General features: G+C 33.4%; 2 protein-coding genes across 2 annotated transcripts in view; one reads left to right on the forward strand and one right to left on the reverse strand.

Annotated features, from left to right (window-relative positions):
- Positions 1 to 11,800, reverse strand: part of LOC124358919 (coiled-coil domain-containing protein 142) — a 43,102-nt gene extending 31,302 nt beyond the window's left edge. Inside the window, exon 1 of the mRNA XM_046811175.1 lies at positions 11,710 to 11,800. The gene's annotated coding sequence lies outside the window, so the exon portion shown is untranslated. The remainder of the gene's footprint in view (positions 1 to 11,709) is intronic.
- LOC124358916 (sideroflexin-1-like) overlaps positions 7,833 to 16,502 on the forward strand; it is a 47,257-nt gene continuing 38,587 nt past the window's right edge. Inside the window, exon 1 of the mRNA XM_046811173.1 lies at positions 7,833 to 7,850. The gene's annotated coding sequence lies outside the window, so the exon portion shown is untranslated. The remainder of the gene's footprint in view (positions 7,851 to 16,502) is intronic.

Genomic DNA, 16,502 nt, shown 5'->3' on the forward strand with positions numbered 1-16,502 from the left:
CGATTATAATTATAACCTTTACCCAATTACATTACATTCACTTAAAAAATAAATTACGTAAAACATATTTATTTTAATACAAATTTTGCTGAAGAAATGTCAAAACCATTCATTGATTTTTTTAAAAGATATATTAAATTTAACAATGCCAAACGATAAAAACGTAAGTAGAACGAGATATGGAACGATAATAGATGCTGCATTTACAAGATGTTTAGCAATATTTTATTCCATAGTTGTTATTTCTTATTTAAGTTATTTCATTTATAGAATATAATAACAATGCAAATGACGTAATTATTTCGGAAATACAAGATTGTAGTGAAAATGATACTGACCAAATTATAGAAACTAATACAAACGATAATGAAAATGTATAAATATATATTACTTTATACTTTAATATTTAGAAGTCAGTGATCATTGTAATATATGACATGTGAAAGATATTACAATAATATGTAAAAAATGAATAGAAAATATATAGAGCATTGGTTAAAGAATTCAGTTTGTAACGTTATTTTAAAATTTAAAAAGTAACCATTTAGTAATTAATTAGGAAACGTACTTTTCAAGATATATTTTCACAGCTCCTTATAAGAAGTAGTCACTTCTGTCGGTTAGTATCGCTACTGCCTTTCGATTATTTTATATGTGTCATCTAAGAAACAATATATGACCTAAGAAATAAAGCATTTCATATTTTTAACCCTTCTGATACCTTTCCATTCCGACCGTCACCAAAATTAGCATGGATGACGATCAATTTCTTGAAAATCCAGATCGGTGCTTACACAATACAAATTAGTTCTCGACTCCTGAATTATCAGATATAGTTTTAAATTATTTTAAAAGGCAATTAACTTACACACCTTACTCTACTATTACTTGTGACTTCCTAATGAGTAACTTTCGTGATTAAAACGCGTAAATCGTGAAGTGAACGCGAAGGTATGGAGCGAAAAAGAGCGTTACAGCAAAGTTTGCGAAAAACGTTTAACAATCGCGCTGTTGCTGTTATAATGTAAAACTATGCAAAAAGCAGAAACAGGTTTTGGTCACACGATATGTCGTGTTGTAAAAAGCAATAAGCGTTGTCTTCAATGTCACTGCCTTCAGAATAGCAGAGTAATCAGCTTTGATTTTTACGTCACAGCCTTCTACAATGCGTTGTCAGCGTTGAATCGTGCGGTGTGTAGGTTGATTGGGATTATTTACTTACACTTTCAATCTTAGCACTAATCGATATAAAAATGTCTTAAATGTGGTTTAACACGTTGAACTAATTTATTTACGTACGTAAGGCACGGTTCTAATCGACAGATTAAATGTCGATGCCCGAGATGGTCAAAACGATTCACATTTTCGCCTAAAAACGTTTATCACTCTCGTTAAATATATGATTACGGTTGAAATCCCCCCCCCCCTAAAACAGCTCAGATTTGGTAGACAAATTGATACATTTTTGTTTGTTAAAAATAATTGTACACGTTTTAATAAACTTGAATATTGTACTTGCATTTTACAGGAAAACTGTTTTAGGGGGTGTCAGAGCTTATCATGTATTTTTACCCTGAAAAGGGTAACTAAACATTTATTTGTAATGCGTTAATTTTTTAGGGTTCAAATGAGTTTTATAAATTTTTAGGTTAGATTTTATCTAGATCTAAATATTTATAAAGTGATAAATACATTTGGTGTGCGCCAAAATCTTCTTTTTTATATCAATCATTCTGCAAATGTAGCAGAAAAATGATTTTATATTTTGAAAATTTTGAGTTTTAGGACAAAACGCTTTGCAGGTTATGTTCGGAAATGTGTGAAATATCAGGTACTACTGACATAGAAACACCCCAAATTTCAGTTTTATATCTGCAACTGTTCGAAAAGTAGCAGGAGGAAGATTTCATAATCAAACTTTTCAATGATTAGGCCCTGTCTTGCAATTTAGCTACCTGTGCATAGAAGTTTAAACTTTTTAATTAAAATTGATTACAACAATATTAAAATTACAATATTTACTCAGACATGAATATACATCTGAATATCAGCAAGGACTAACATAATTCAGATACAGCTTTGTAAGAAAAGTCTAGGTTCCACACGCTTGCGAAAATAATATAAGAAAATACAATAGAATACCTATACGCAGTGGCGTAGCTACTTGGTGGTAACCGGTGCGGAAGTTGGTTGTGCCACCCCATCGAAAGTAAAAAGCAATAAATTTTATATGATAAAGGTCTTGGATATAATATATTTTTTCTTTTTATTATCTATCACTATATAATCACGTTTAACAAGTTCACACAAACCAAACACAACACACTTCACGAAACAAATGAGAAAGGTTGCAACTGAAATGTCAAAGATCGCTAATATGGGGCGGGGAATCCCCCACGACAGCGTCAGGCTCTTTTGCGGGAATCCCAGAAGAATACCAGAATTCTACATAGAGCTGAGCTGGTGATAGTGGAGGAATCACCGAAAAAGACATTTTTGTGCTAGCGATTTATTTTTTTGTATATTGTTCTTAAAGTTGAGAGACCGGGTGGGTGTCACCCCAAAAAAGGTGACACCCGGTGCGGCCCCCCGCCCCCCCCCCTTCGCTACGCCACTGCCTATAGGTTAATACGAATTTAAATATTTGTTGAAATGGTGTTTCGGCCCTTATTATTCTCTAAAGCTAATAATTTATTAGTAGAGAAATTAAAATTTCATACCATCAGTTGATTACACAGTTGGAATGTAAAGAAAAACATACATTTCAACTGGTTATTTATTGTAAACTGATTAATCATTAGGGCTACACAATTATTTGAAAAATCATGAAGTCGAAATCGTATTTTGAAAAGAGCTAGTTAAATTATAAAAGGTACGGGTGATAATGACGTCAATAATTGGCCCTGAAGATAAAGAGCCAACCATAAGGTATAAATAGAGACTTGCCCGCCCTGATATTCGAAAATCACGCCAAGGCCTCTTCAATAGTATTTATTCGTTTTGTATCGACAACCCTCTGAATCAAACAAAGAGCATCGATTTGCCTACAAAGGTCAAGGGTGATGCTGGGTTTACTTTCGCAAATAACTTTTAGTTGATTCTTCATATTTTTATAACGTTAACACGTTTACTACGAAATGAAAATTGCTTGCTTGTTCAAATACTATTCAAACAGTAAAACTTATTTATGCAATTGAATTGCGCGAAAGTTCACTTAAGGTAAGTTTAGGTTATTCACTTATTTTAACATATATTTTAATATCTTTGCAACGATTGTTTGGCGTTGGAAGTTTTTCAGTATGTTAAAAGTCAACAGAGCTATTAATAGCAAAGCATGAATTGATTTTGTTAATTTTTACAGATTTTAAATTGAAGTTTAAGTAACCTTTCATTAATGTCAACTTTTGTTAGTCCAGATAAGATGTTTATATAACGGTTTGTTTAAGTTTCGGTAAAGCTGTCATTCTACTTTGAAAGCATGTGGAAAACATACATCGACAGCCTGCCGAAAGAAGTAGTCACTTCAACAAGGAGCGGAAGTCATCTCTCACTAGCACGCCTGGTTAGCCACTGAACGGGGAAAGAAACGTCCTGACAACAAAATGGCTGCGGTAGTCCGGCTCCTAGCGGTTACAGAGCGGACAAGCGTGACGTGTCGTTCCGTGACGCGTCAGCTAACCATTTAAATACCCTTAAATTGGCGACTTTCACTCTCGTGATCTAGCTGTCAACAGGAAATTTAATCATTACTTATGTGTCTGGCGGTTGGTTTTAATATTTGTGTCTAGCTAGAAAGATCTACTCTGAAATAAAGTATGGATCTCAGATCCTGTAGGCCTACAATAAAAAATCGTAACATTCCACTAGTTAAGAGACTTCTCGAAGTACAGGTAGGAGTGTGTTATTAAAAAAAGATTATTTAAGCAGTATATGAAGGCGTTTTCTCGAAATTCAGAATACAGCTTTAACGTCATCTTCATCTGAGATAATCTTACAGAAGATTTGTGACAAAGGGACATAAAATGTGTTCAGCTTGTTAAAATCATCACCAGTTTCATGTAAAGTAACAATTCTTTTTACACGGTACGGCTTTTTCATGGTGTTGTAAAAGTAGCACTTTCCTTAAGAAAATGTAACTTCTAAAGAAGCAAAATGTGACTATTCGATTTTTTTTGTTTTTGTTAATGATAACAACATATTCTCGATAAAGTTACTAGGCTCTTTAAAGTTAAGGAGGTGACAAACAAGATAATTGGAATTAGTTGTTCGTTCAGAACCACCTGGGTGTTATATGGACTGCGTAACATCGCCTTTTTATTTTGCTGTGCGGTAAAGTTTGCCATGATTGGTAATGTCCTAAACAAAAATTTTACATAGGTCCCATTTGTCTGATTTTGCGTTCAATGTTATAGAGATAAATTCCAACGTAAACTCTAAACGTTTACAATCAGGAAACTGGACGTACCGGTATGAGGAGGCCATACGTTATTCGTTGAAAAGACAAGAGAAGCAGTAAAAAGCGATGTTGGAGGATATTTCATTAGTTGACGCGAGCAGGGTAGTTCATGACCTGCGGAACAACCCTTGAGCTGATGTTTATACATTTGTCATAGAACCAAGGGCTTTACTGGCAGTAGACACGCCAGTAAGGGGGGGTTAGGGAGGGGGAGGGTATCCAGCTGATCAATGGAAGGTTAGCCCTTGAGCGGCGTCAGCCTCTGAGGCGGGGTCGCTGGGAAATGGAACCTTCCAGGAGATGAATTTACCCAAAAAGTTATTCTAGACGGAATAACAGAATCTACTATAACATAACATAATTGTGACAACTGTAGACCTATCTACATAAATATTTGTAACTATGAAGTTTCATCTAAGTGTTTGAATATTTTATTAATCACACATTCCTAGTGAAATAAGAAAAAACAAACCACGGCTTGCTTTTTAGTGTAATATTTTAATTTTGGAACAACTAAATATTTCAATAATATTCAACCCGAAGAAGCGAAAAGATGTGAAATGCCCGTACTATCAGTTAGCGTGTTGATTTAAAATTTAAACAAAAATAAATGTACATTTAGTAATAAGATATGTGCTATTTTAACAATTTTAACGTTAAACGAATGCCAGCATTTAGCTTTGGCAACAGAGAGCGTGGTTTGCGTCTCTCTTTTGAACTTAAGGATCTAAATAGAATTTACGATTCCGGGTAAGAGCTTCGGATGGTTCAGGAAATCTTAAGATCATTTTCTTAATTTACTCTGAAGAATTAATGCTATATTGTGTATTTATATGCATCAGGATTACATATTTTTCATGCACACAACTAAACAAAATAATTAGTTTTTTTTTGACAATTTTGTTCGTAAATGTTTTACTATAAGCAATACGCTCTCTAAATTTAGGAAATTTGTTGAACAAATCATCAACATTTCTTATTATAATCTCTTTATCGGGATTTTATAATGTTGAAATAAATATATACAAAAATACGTCAATAACGTCAGTTAGGTTCAAAATATTGGTAAATCTATAGTTACTAATAAGTACTGCTCTTTAGTAAATAAGTTATTACCAAAAAATATTAGAAATTATAATATACCGGTAGTTACATGACGAAACAATTATTGCTTTTATATCTTCTTTAAATGAAACGTAGTAAATGTTTATAAAAATTAAAGTTTTATTTGTATTTTAAAACATTTTAGGATTTGTGTTCTGAAATTTAAACACGTTTAGATCTACTTATCTGTTATGACACTATTCAATTACTTAATTAACTGAAGAATAGAAAATCGCTCATAATATTACTTATTGAGCAGATTCAATATTTATTGTGTGGTTTTATATGAATAAAAACTTTTTATGGATTGCGTTGTGTCAATGAACCCATAGAGCCTAATCTACTAATAATGTTGAACAGTACAATATTTGGAATGAATAAACTGTAGTTTTAAACTAAAAATATTAAAGTAACACGTAAGAGGAAGGTGAACTGGAGCTAAAAAAAGTTGGTATCTATTGAAATGTTTATAACCATACTAGATTTTAGTTTTATTAGCCTACTTTAAACATTTTCAACAGAAGCTATTTTGTTAATATTAAATAAAATAACACATTTTTATTTCCCTATTATCTATTGAAACCTATGCACCAAATTTGGTTTCTTTTGCTTGACTAGTTTTAGAGACCATATTTTTTTAAACATAAAACAAAATGGCGGCTTACAGCTTAACGAGACATTTCTCCACCTATTGTTATTCTTTAAAATGATGAATACTATCACCCACAGAAGTTTGTGACACCGTTTAGTGAACATCCTGTATACTTTCGCAACCCTGTTACTCGTTACTAGTTAGTGGTATTCTTATAAATGTTCTTGGATTTAAATTCTTGGTGAAATAATAACGTAATTGGCACGCTTAGTAATTTTTTATCTCTTGAACTTTGTAGCCGTTCGACAGCTCATCGGTTACCACCTCACTCGCCTTTTCCGTAAGTAAAATTTACTATTTTTGCATTATAAATTTGACCTTTCATGTGAGACATCTGTTTTGAATGTATAAAGTAATTGATCTATGATGATGTTTTATTTGCCAGATTAATAAAGATGTAGTTGTTGTAAAGTCCTTCTGACTAGACAACGTTGTTGTGATTATAAGTTGTCTCGATAAAAGTACTTTGAAATCAAGTAGTTTGAGTCAAAATTTGAATTCATCATCGAGTTCTTGAGTCCTAGAATGGTACTTCTTTCAGCACTACTTTGATCTAATCTTCCTTTTTGTGACTACATCTGCAATGTTGAGTCAAGATGATGACGCCGCGGTGTGTGAGTCGACATCAACGTGAAAGGAAGTCATTTTAAAGTTTTATTAAGTAAATAAATTCGTAGGCAAAATTCCAAATAACATGGGAACCACCAGGTCCGCCCCAAATATAATTTTAGTCAATTTGGCAGCAACGTGGTAAGTCATACCTTTATTTTAATATCTAATAGAGGTGATTGTACGTTTTATTTGCCAATATTAAACTTATTTGTAAACTTTGCAATGTCGATTATTTATTACTATGACCTCAGATATTTATAACCCCATGTGTTTCGTCCGTTCGGTATATATGTTGCAGAACTAAGCGTCACTATTATTTTGTTTAATGCTCCACTAGAGGAACATAAATGCCACCCAACAAAGTCAAGCAAAACAAACACAAATCAGATTTAGGAACTGTATATATGTCCAAATATATACTACTTTTAATAAATAACTGTACCACTAACATTTTTGCAAAAGAACATTTTGGTAAAAACTGTCTTAAGCACACACTTTTATATCTTAGAACACTGGAACAAGCACACTAATTGGTTTCAACGAGCAATATTCCACATGGACTCAACATCAGGTAACTTGGCCAAAAACGTCTAAATTAAAAAAAAAAAAAAAAAAAAAAAAAAAAAAAAAAAAAAAAAAAAAAAAAAAAAAAAAAACATCTGGAAGAAATATTTAGTTTATGTCATCTGTATTTACTACTTGTTTAATTGTTTTTGTGTACGTTATATTATTTTCTTTGTTATACAATTTGTGCATTTGAAGACAGGTTTTACCGAAATATAGTGCCAATGTTTTGAAAAAAAAAGTTATTTGTACAGTTATTTATTAAAAGTAATGTAAATATATGCAAACAGGTTTGAAACATTTATAAATTTCCGCGTATCCAGCACACTCCTTCAGACAAATATAAACAGTATAAATATGAAAGAAGAAGAAATTGAGAATTCTGACAGGAAAAACAAACATTAAAAATAAATACAATAGATCAGCAGCTGATGGTCCATAACACTGACATTTAATCTGGAAGTGAGTAAGAAAAAATTAAATTTATCTTATATAAAACGTCTCGGATGTCTTGTTTAAATATCTATTTGTTCTGCAGTTTCACTTTTTTCTGTTTTTTAAGCTTTTTATTTATATTTTCTTAGTTCTTATTGATACCCTTTGTACTGTAACAATTTTCTAGACGATTTTGATTGTGCACATTTATAGAAGCCTTCCTATGTAGTTATATACACTGTAACATCGGATGTAACAATGTAACCAATCAATCTTATGCGTAAGCGATTAGATATTTGACAATATACTGTTTTGCACAACTTATATACACACATACGAGTATATGCACATAAAACAAATACAACTTTTAATATTGCACTTTATTACATTTGCTTAACTATCTCACTTTAAGTACCAAATCTAAAATCTAAAATTATACCAAATAACATGCAAAAAATGTACAAAAATGCTTGAAAAACTTATTTTAATTCAAATACTAATCTCGAAACTATTAAAGTAAGAGCATAGGAACGTGCAGTCTTTTCAAAACAACATTTAAGTCCAAACATTAACGAGTTATTGGCAACACACAGCATAATTACGTAACAATTTTGAAATAATTGTTTTTTAAATTAATAAAAAATAATGTTTACTCGTGCACTGAAATTTTACAGTAACTATTTATTGTAAATGTTTATACTTATGCATATTTGTTTAAAATTGTCTCTCCGTTATAATTCAGATACTGTCTTATACATAATATACAGTCTTGACACAATTATAGTAAAATAAAATACCACCTTGTCAATATTACGGTATTATATATGTAGATGGAGCTTATATTGGTACTGATAACTTACTTACATTAAAACATTAAACCAATATTTAACACTTTTATTATTTTGTGAGGCCTTTCGATATCAAAGATATCTTCTTCAGACACATAACAAAAGTAAATACAAAAAGTAAATTTTATTTTAATAATAGTTAAACATATGTGATTTAATATTAATTTGTCGTGTGTGGCGTAGTGTGTAAATACAATTAAATTATTACTGGTATTATACCATATAAATTTTGAATGTTATTTTTGTAATCTTCGTTTTAGTAATATTGAATTTTGTATTGGTCCATCTTCTTGATTTAATAAATCTTCTGTGTTTGTTTGATTAATGTAATATGACTCCCATGCATTTAAGTATCTTGGAGTGTTAACATGTTTTAATAGTTTTAGATTTTTCTGTGATATAGTGTTTCCAGTATTGATACAGTGGTGTGCGACGGCCGATTTTTCTTTTCTGTTGAATTTAATGTTTTAATGTAAGTATATTATATATGTAGTTTTAAAATCTGTTAATTGCAGGGGCAAGACAAGCTGTGTGGGTCTTGAATGCAACGACTATATCTTTATTTGTATTGTAGAAGAACGTAGCCAGGATAAAATCTTTTTGGTGGGGGGAAGGATATCTAGACAACTGAGATTTTCCTGTAATGGACAGAGAGTAAGGTCCCATTTTGTTCCTTAAAATATTCTTGACCCGTTTCTTTGTTGAGAACGATCTTTCAGCGGCACATGTCAGTAATATTGAATTATTTAAATAATAATAGTCGTTTACTAAAAAATTAATTGAAAAAAAAGAAAATGGGAGGGAGGGGTCCGAACCCCCTGGACCTCCTCGCTGGCTACGTTCTTGATTATAGCTAATATATAATATAGGATTATAGGAATTTACATACAACATACTTAGGCTTTGCGATTGGTTAATCTTTGAATGCAATGGAGAAATTTCGAAATGTTTAGTTCTAAGAGAGTTATGATCGAAAGCAGTATACTTAAAAAAATGTATGTAGGTAATAAATTATAGTACTTTTATCGATAAAAGACAAAAAATGCACTACTCTGTGACCTTTACTATTATTGAGTATTAAACTCATTATACCATTGTACTGCACTATGGTAATCTTAGTGCATTTTATCATTATTTCCGGACTAAATGTGTAACTTTGGACTTTAACTTTACAGAGGATAAATATTGCATCTACATAAAAATTGTGCTGTGAAGTTAGTTCTGTGCGATTATGTCTAGATGGCGCTACGATGCTATTTACTTTTGTGTAGAGAGCTGTCTGGCATTCTCATTTTTTTTATTCAATTTATGATTATAGTCTCTACTGTTGATGGCTTCAAATTTTAGCATTGGATTACAGCTACGTAATGAAGGTTTGGGACTCAAGGCTAGGCGCAAGTAAAGAGTAATTTTAATTAAGAAAGCAGAACAATTGTTTAACAATACCGAATTGGTTTAATCATACGAGTTATGATATAATAGAAAAATTTCTTGTGCAGATGCCTCCTCGCCTTCAAATAATTATTTAGATAGGCCTTCGTTTGGTATAAAATTTCCAAAAGCCTTGAAAAAGTAAAATGCTTATAGCTAAATTAAAAGGGGATAACGCCAAACCTCCAATTAATAAGTATTGTTTTAATTAACTCATATTCTTAACGTGAGATATCATACATTGGATTGTTCATGCATCTCGACTAAAAAAAGACATGCGGGGCATTTAAGCAAATTATGTTTTGTAATAAAGATAAATAAAACACATTGTAGCAATGCATAATACAATATAAAGGTCGTGTGATCTTTATGGTTTGGTTGCCAGCAGCAAAGGACGTAGCCAGTGATGAGGTCCAAGGGGCCCACCCCTCTCAAATTTTAAATTTTTTCAATTACTTCTTTCAGCAAACATTTATTGTTATTTAAATAATTCGATATTACTGACATGTACTGTTAAAAGATCGTTGTCAACATTGAAATGGGTCAAGAACTTTATAAAAACAAAATGGGGAATAATCTGTTGACTGAACTTGCCTAATAAGGCAAGTGGAACATATTATGTCCACTACGGGAAAAATATCAGTTTCTCCAAAGGAAGTACTAGATTCGATGGTTTAGAAGTCAAGAAGAATTTTACTTGTGTAAAAACCCTTTTACGTATGCTAAATTCACGATGTGGATTCGTGTACTATGCATTGTGTTTTGCAGACAATAAAAGCATTTGTTTTGTAATTACATTACTACATAAGTTTAATAAATTTCAATTATTAATCCTACACAGCCTGCTAAAGCAGTGCCTCCACAATTATGAATATCAATCGTCAATACAACCTATTCAAAGACGTACAAATTTAGTGCAAAATTTACTATTTTGCTTCTTGAATTTAAATGTTTCCGTGGGAGGCACCGCAATTTCGTCTCGACCCCTCCCCCCCCCCTAATTGTTTCCTGGCTACGTCCTTACCAGCAGTCCTATTTCTCAAAACGCTAGAAAATGATAATTTAACTTTGTTTTGTTACCATCTCAAAAACAGTGAATAGTGAATGTAAATTAAATTTGTGTTTACGACTATTCAATTGCATAATTCAACCTCGTGGCAGGGAGCCATTCTTCATTCAACTAATGATAATTCAAAACTGTTTTGGTTTGACATTTGTTGACTAAGGATGATACATAGCAAGGGCGAGTTATCTCATGGTTTTAATTGTGTGAGAAATCTTTCAACGCAGTGTGAACTGAAATCCTAGATGTTTATATGTCGACGACCGCGTAAGCCTAATATTAGTCTAGATGTAGTTCTATGTTTTCTATAATATAATCTGCACATTATAATATAATTTTAGTATCGACAGTTAAATGTGGTGTCTAAATTGAGAATACTGAACAGAAATATGACTTACAATTAAAAATAAGGCGGCCGGATTCAGTTACGATTGTTAAGAATGTATCACTCTACAACAACAAGTCAATCTAATGTAATTACAAAGAATAAATTGAGCAAAGTTAGGTTAGGTCGGACACTGCTTGTGCCACTGCCAGTGCCTACCTTATCTCGTGTACGAGTGGCGTGAGGCCGAGCACAACTGTCAACTGGATATTTGATGGAAGGAGAGGAAGAGCGCATGCGCCGGTCGAATTGGTTGGCACGAACACCTGATTGTCATTGTTTCTAAGGAATAAACCGCATTTCTGTTGTGTTTCCGATGCCGTGACAATGGAGCTGTCAGCTGTTTGTTTACTAACTACCAGCACATCACTGCTAGCGCTAACTCGGGCATGAGATAATTGAAGAATTTGCTAGAAAAAAAAGGAACACGTTTCAGCCGTTACGTTTGGAAAAGTTGGATTGTCAGGTACGCCGGTACGTACTGAGAACTTGTATTATCTTCTCTGTACGTACAGGTTGTCCAAACAAATGTAGAGTAAGGTCGTCTAAGTTTTATCTGACCAGATGAACAAATCTAGAACTACCATTTCCCAAATTGTGTGCTAACGCTGGCAACAGTGTTAGCGACGGGGTGGAGAGGGGGGTTTAAAACACAACAGTTGTTGTTTAAAACTATTTTTGTGCAGGCTACGCTAGTTTGTGCCTACTCCTGAAGAAGAGTTGTCAAAGGATGTATTGTTGATGGTTTAGACCTGAGTGGGATCCATTTTTGGCTGGACGTGGTTAGCATTTATTTCCACCTATCTCTGCAGTAACATGGGCTAAGAGGCCTTCCTCTAAAAATAAACACATTTGATTGCACGTCCTCCCATTTTCAACGATTTAAATGCCTTTCCAAGAGGCTCTAACAAAAATGTTATTATTACAATGCAAGAACAACCCAGCTTTTCATTGCCTTACACGCTGTATAGGAAAACAGCTGATCCCAACTAGTTGTTGAACCCCATAATTCTTATTTGCCAAAGAATTGGAAAGTGCTTGGTTTTAGAGATGCGAGTCAAGATTAGCAATGGATCAGATTTCATAATTTTATTATTGAAATTTTGGAATGAACACACGAAGAAAATATTTTCTATTTACACAGATCCATCCATCAATGAAAGGTTAAAATTTAAGTTTTCTTCAGCTACATTTTACCAGCTTCTTCTTATTGGAAACCAAATTCTTGATTTATGAACAAACACTCCCATAATTGAAAAAATGTTACTTTTCGTGTTCAATTAACATATAATCAGATCCATATTGTATTTCTCAATTATTGGAGTGTTTGTTCATAAACTAAGCATTTTCTTCAGCTGTTTAAAACACTTACGAAATGATAACTTAGAGTACAAAATTTCACTGCATAACCCATCAAGAAACTCTTGCCGAAAAGTTTAGTGAAAACTTAAAATCAGTTATAAAAACAGTTGTAAGCATTATAAATTGTATTACGTCAAGGGAATTTAACCACATAATGTTCAAAGAGTTTTTAAGAGTGAACTTATATCACAATATGGAGATGTGCTTGATCACACAGAGGTGAGATGGTTAAGTAAAGGTAGAATTTTAGAACGATTTTTCAATCTTCGTCATGAGATAATTAATTTTGTCTGAAAAAATATCCTGAAGTTCATAGTTTTGATTTTTGACCGAAAATGGCATTTCTTACAAATAACATGGAGTTTGTTAATGAAACATTGACTAAAATTCAGGGAAACAAAAAAATTAATCACCCAAATTATGAGTATTGTTTTTTTCTGGAGAAAAAGCTTTCTATGTACATGCAGAATGATTGGTCCTAGCCAACCTACGAAAATCCAGATGAACTAAAAGACGTTTCTGATATGGTAAAGCTTCTATCAGGCCTCAAAGAAGAGATGCCTAACAGGTTTGGTGGTTTCAGAAAATATCAGGATTCATTTCGTTTGGTTGAAAATTCAGGGACAGTAACAAACAGTATTGTGACTCAACTATCCATGTTTGGACATGAAGCCAGAGACTTGAAACCAAGTTAATAGAGCTTCAGCAAAACACGGGCTCAAAAGTGTTTTTGAAGAAAAACAAAAGACGAAATCTGAAGCTAAGTTCTGCAAAACACTATAAAAGGTTAAGTTTTCTAGCTTTATGGCAGGTACGAATATGATTATTTGCACATTCGCATCCACTTATGTCTGGGAATCTACCTTTAGTGAATTAAAGTTTACACAAAATAAGGATAGATTCAGACTTACAAATGATAATGTTGAAACTCACTTAAGATTAGCCGTCACTTCACAGTCTCCTAATATCTACGCAATACTCCAGGTGACAGATTCAGACCTTCAACGTCAACAATATAAGTATATGAACATATATACAGTGAAACTTGTTTTACTAACCTTGACATGCGCATGTATATGTTACTACATGTATTACATTTACATTTCTGACCGATACTTATTTACTACAAATAAAATTTAATACAAAATCAGTTATCGGTTATTTTTAATAAGTGTAGTATTTCAGAACATATTTAGTTTACATGTTATATACAAGGGTTTTAATTATATGTGTGAATCTCCTTATGCCAGAAAGGCGCCTTCACACCTTGCACATAATCTTTTTTGGAAGATACGCACTCAAAGGTTTAGGCTGCACCACAACAGCCTACCCGCTCATTGACAATCCTTTGCCTGTTCACGTGACCTTACCCAAGAAAGGCTCATCCTCCTCATGCACACGATAATTTTTGAAGATACAGACTCAAAGGATTAAGCTACATCACAACAGCCTACTCGCTCATTGACAATTCTTTACCTTTTTACGTGACCTTACTCCAGAAAGGTTCCTCCTCCTCTAGCACACAATCATTTTGGAAGATACACACTCAAGGTTTAGTCTAAATCACAACAGTCTATCCTTTCATTAAAATTTGTTTGTCTGTTTACGTGACCTTACCCCAGAAAGGCTTCCCTCCTCATGCACACAATCATTTTGGAAGATATGCACTCAAATCCTTTGCCTGTTCACGTGACCTTACTCCAGAAAGGTTCCTCCTCCTCTAGCACACAATCATTTTGGAAGATATGCACTCAAGGTTTAGTCTAAATCACAACAGTCTATCCTTTCATTAAAATTTGTTTGTCTGTTTACGTGACCTTACCCCAGAAAGGCTTCCCTCCTCATGCACACAATTATTTTGGAAGATACACACTCAAGGTTTAGTCTAAATCACAACAGTCTATCCTTTCATTAAAATTTGTTTGTCTGTTTACGTGACCTTACCCCAGAAAGGCTTCCCTCCTCATGCACACAATTATTTTGGAAGATATGCGCTCAAGGTTTAGTCTAAATCACAACAGTCTATCCTTTCATTAAAATTTGTTTGTCTGTTTACGTGACCTTACCCCAGAAAGGCTTCCCTCCTCATGCACACAATTATTTTGGAAGATATGCACTCAAGGTTTAGTCTAAATCACAACAGTCTATCCTTTCATTAAAATTTGTTTGCCTGTTCACGTGACCTTACTCCAGAAAGGGTTCCTCCTCTTCCTCATGCACACAATTATTTTGGAAGATACACACACCAAAGGTTTAGTCTAAATCACAACAGTCTATCCTTTCATTAAAATTTGTTTGTCCTGTTTACGTGACCTTACCCCAGAAAGGTTTCCTCCTCATGCACACAATTATTTTGGAAGATACACACTCAAGGTTTAGTCTAAATCACAACAGTCTATCCTTTCATTAAAATTTGTTTGTCTGTTTCTTTACGTGACCTTACCCCAGAAAGGTTCCTCCTCCTCATCATGCACACAATTATTTTGGAAGATACACACTCAAGGTTTTAGGTCTAAATCACAACAGCCCTTATCCTTTCATTAAAAATTTGTTTGCCTGTTCACGTGACCTTACTCCAGAAAGGTTCCTCCTCCTCATGCACCACACCCAATCATTTTGGAAGATACACACTCAAGGTTTTAGTCTAAATCACAACAGTCTATCCTTTCATTAAAATTTGTTTGTCTGTTTACGTGACCTTACCCCAGAAATGGCTTCCCTCCTCATGCACACAATCATTTTGGAAGATATGCACTCAAATCCTTTGCCTGTTTCACGTGACACCTTACTCCAGAAAGGTTCCTCCTCACTCTAGCACACAATTCATTTTGGAAGATATGCACTCAAGGTTTAGTCCTAAATCACAACGGTCTATCCTTTCATTAAAATTTGTTTGTCTGTTTACGTGACCCCTTACCCCAGAAAGGCTTCCCTCCTCATGCACACAGTTATTTTGGAAGATACACACTCAAGGTTTAGTCTAAAATCACAACAGTCTTAACCTTTCATTAAAATTTGTTTGTCTGTTTACGTGACCTTACCCCAGAAAGGCTTCCCTCCTCATGCACAACAATTTATTTTGGAAGATACACACTCAAGGTTTAGTCTCACAACAGTCTATCCTTTCATTAAAATTTGTTTGTCTGTTTACGTGACCTTACCCCAGAAAGCTTCCCTCCTCCATGCACACAAATTATTTTGGAAGATATGCATTCAAGGTTTAGTCTCAAAATCACAAACAGTCTATCCCTTTCATTAAAATTTGTTTGCCTGTTCACGTGACCTTACTCCAGAAAGGTTCCTCCTCCTCAGGCACACAATTATTTTTGGAAGATACACACTCAAGGTTTAGTCTAAATCAAAAAAAACAACAGTCTATCCTTTCATTTTTTTTTTTTTTTAAAATTTGTTTGTCTGTTTCGTGACCTTACCCCAGAAAGGTTCCTCCTCATGCACACAATTATTTTGGAAGATACACACTCAAGGTTTAGTCTAAATCACAACAGTCTATCCTTTCATTAAAATTTGTTTGTCTGTTTTACGTGACCTTACCCCAGAAAGGTTCCTCCTCATGCACACAATTATTTTGG

This window comes from Homalodisca vitripennis, chromosome 4 (genome assembly GCF_021130785.1).
Source record: "Homalodisca vitripennis isolate AUS2020 chromosome 4, UT_GWSS_2.1, whole genome shotgun sequence".
Lineage (NCBI taxonomy): Eukaryota > Metazoa > Arthropoda > Insecta > Hemiptera > Cicadellidae > Homalodisca > Homalodisca vitripennis.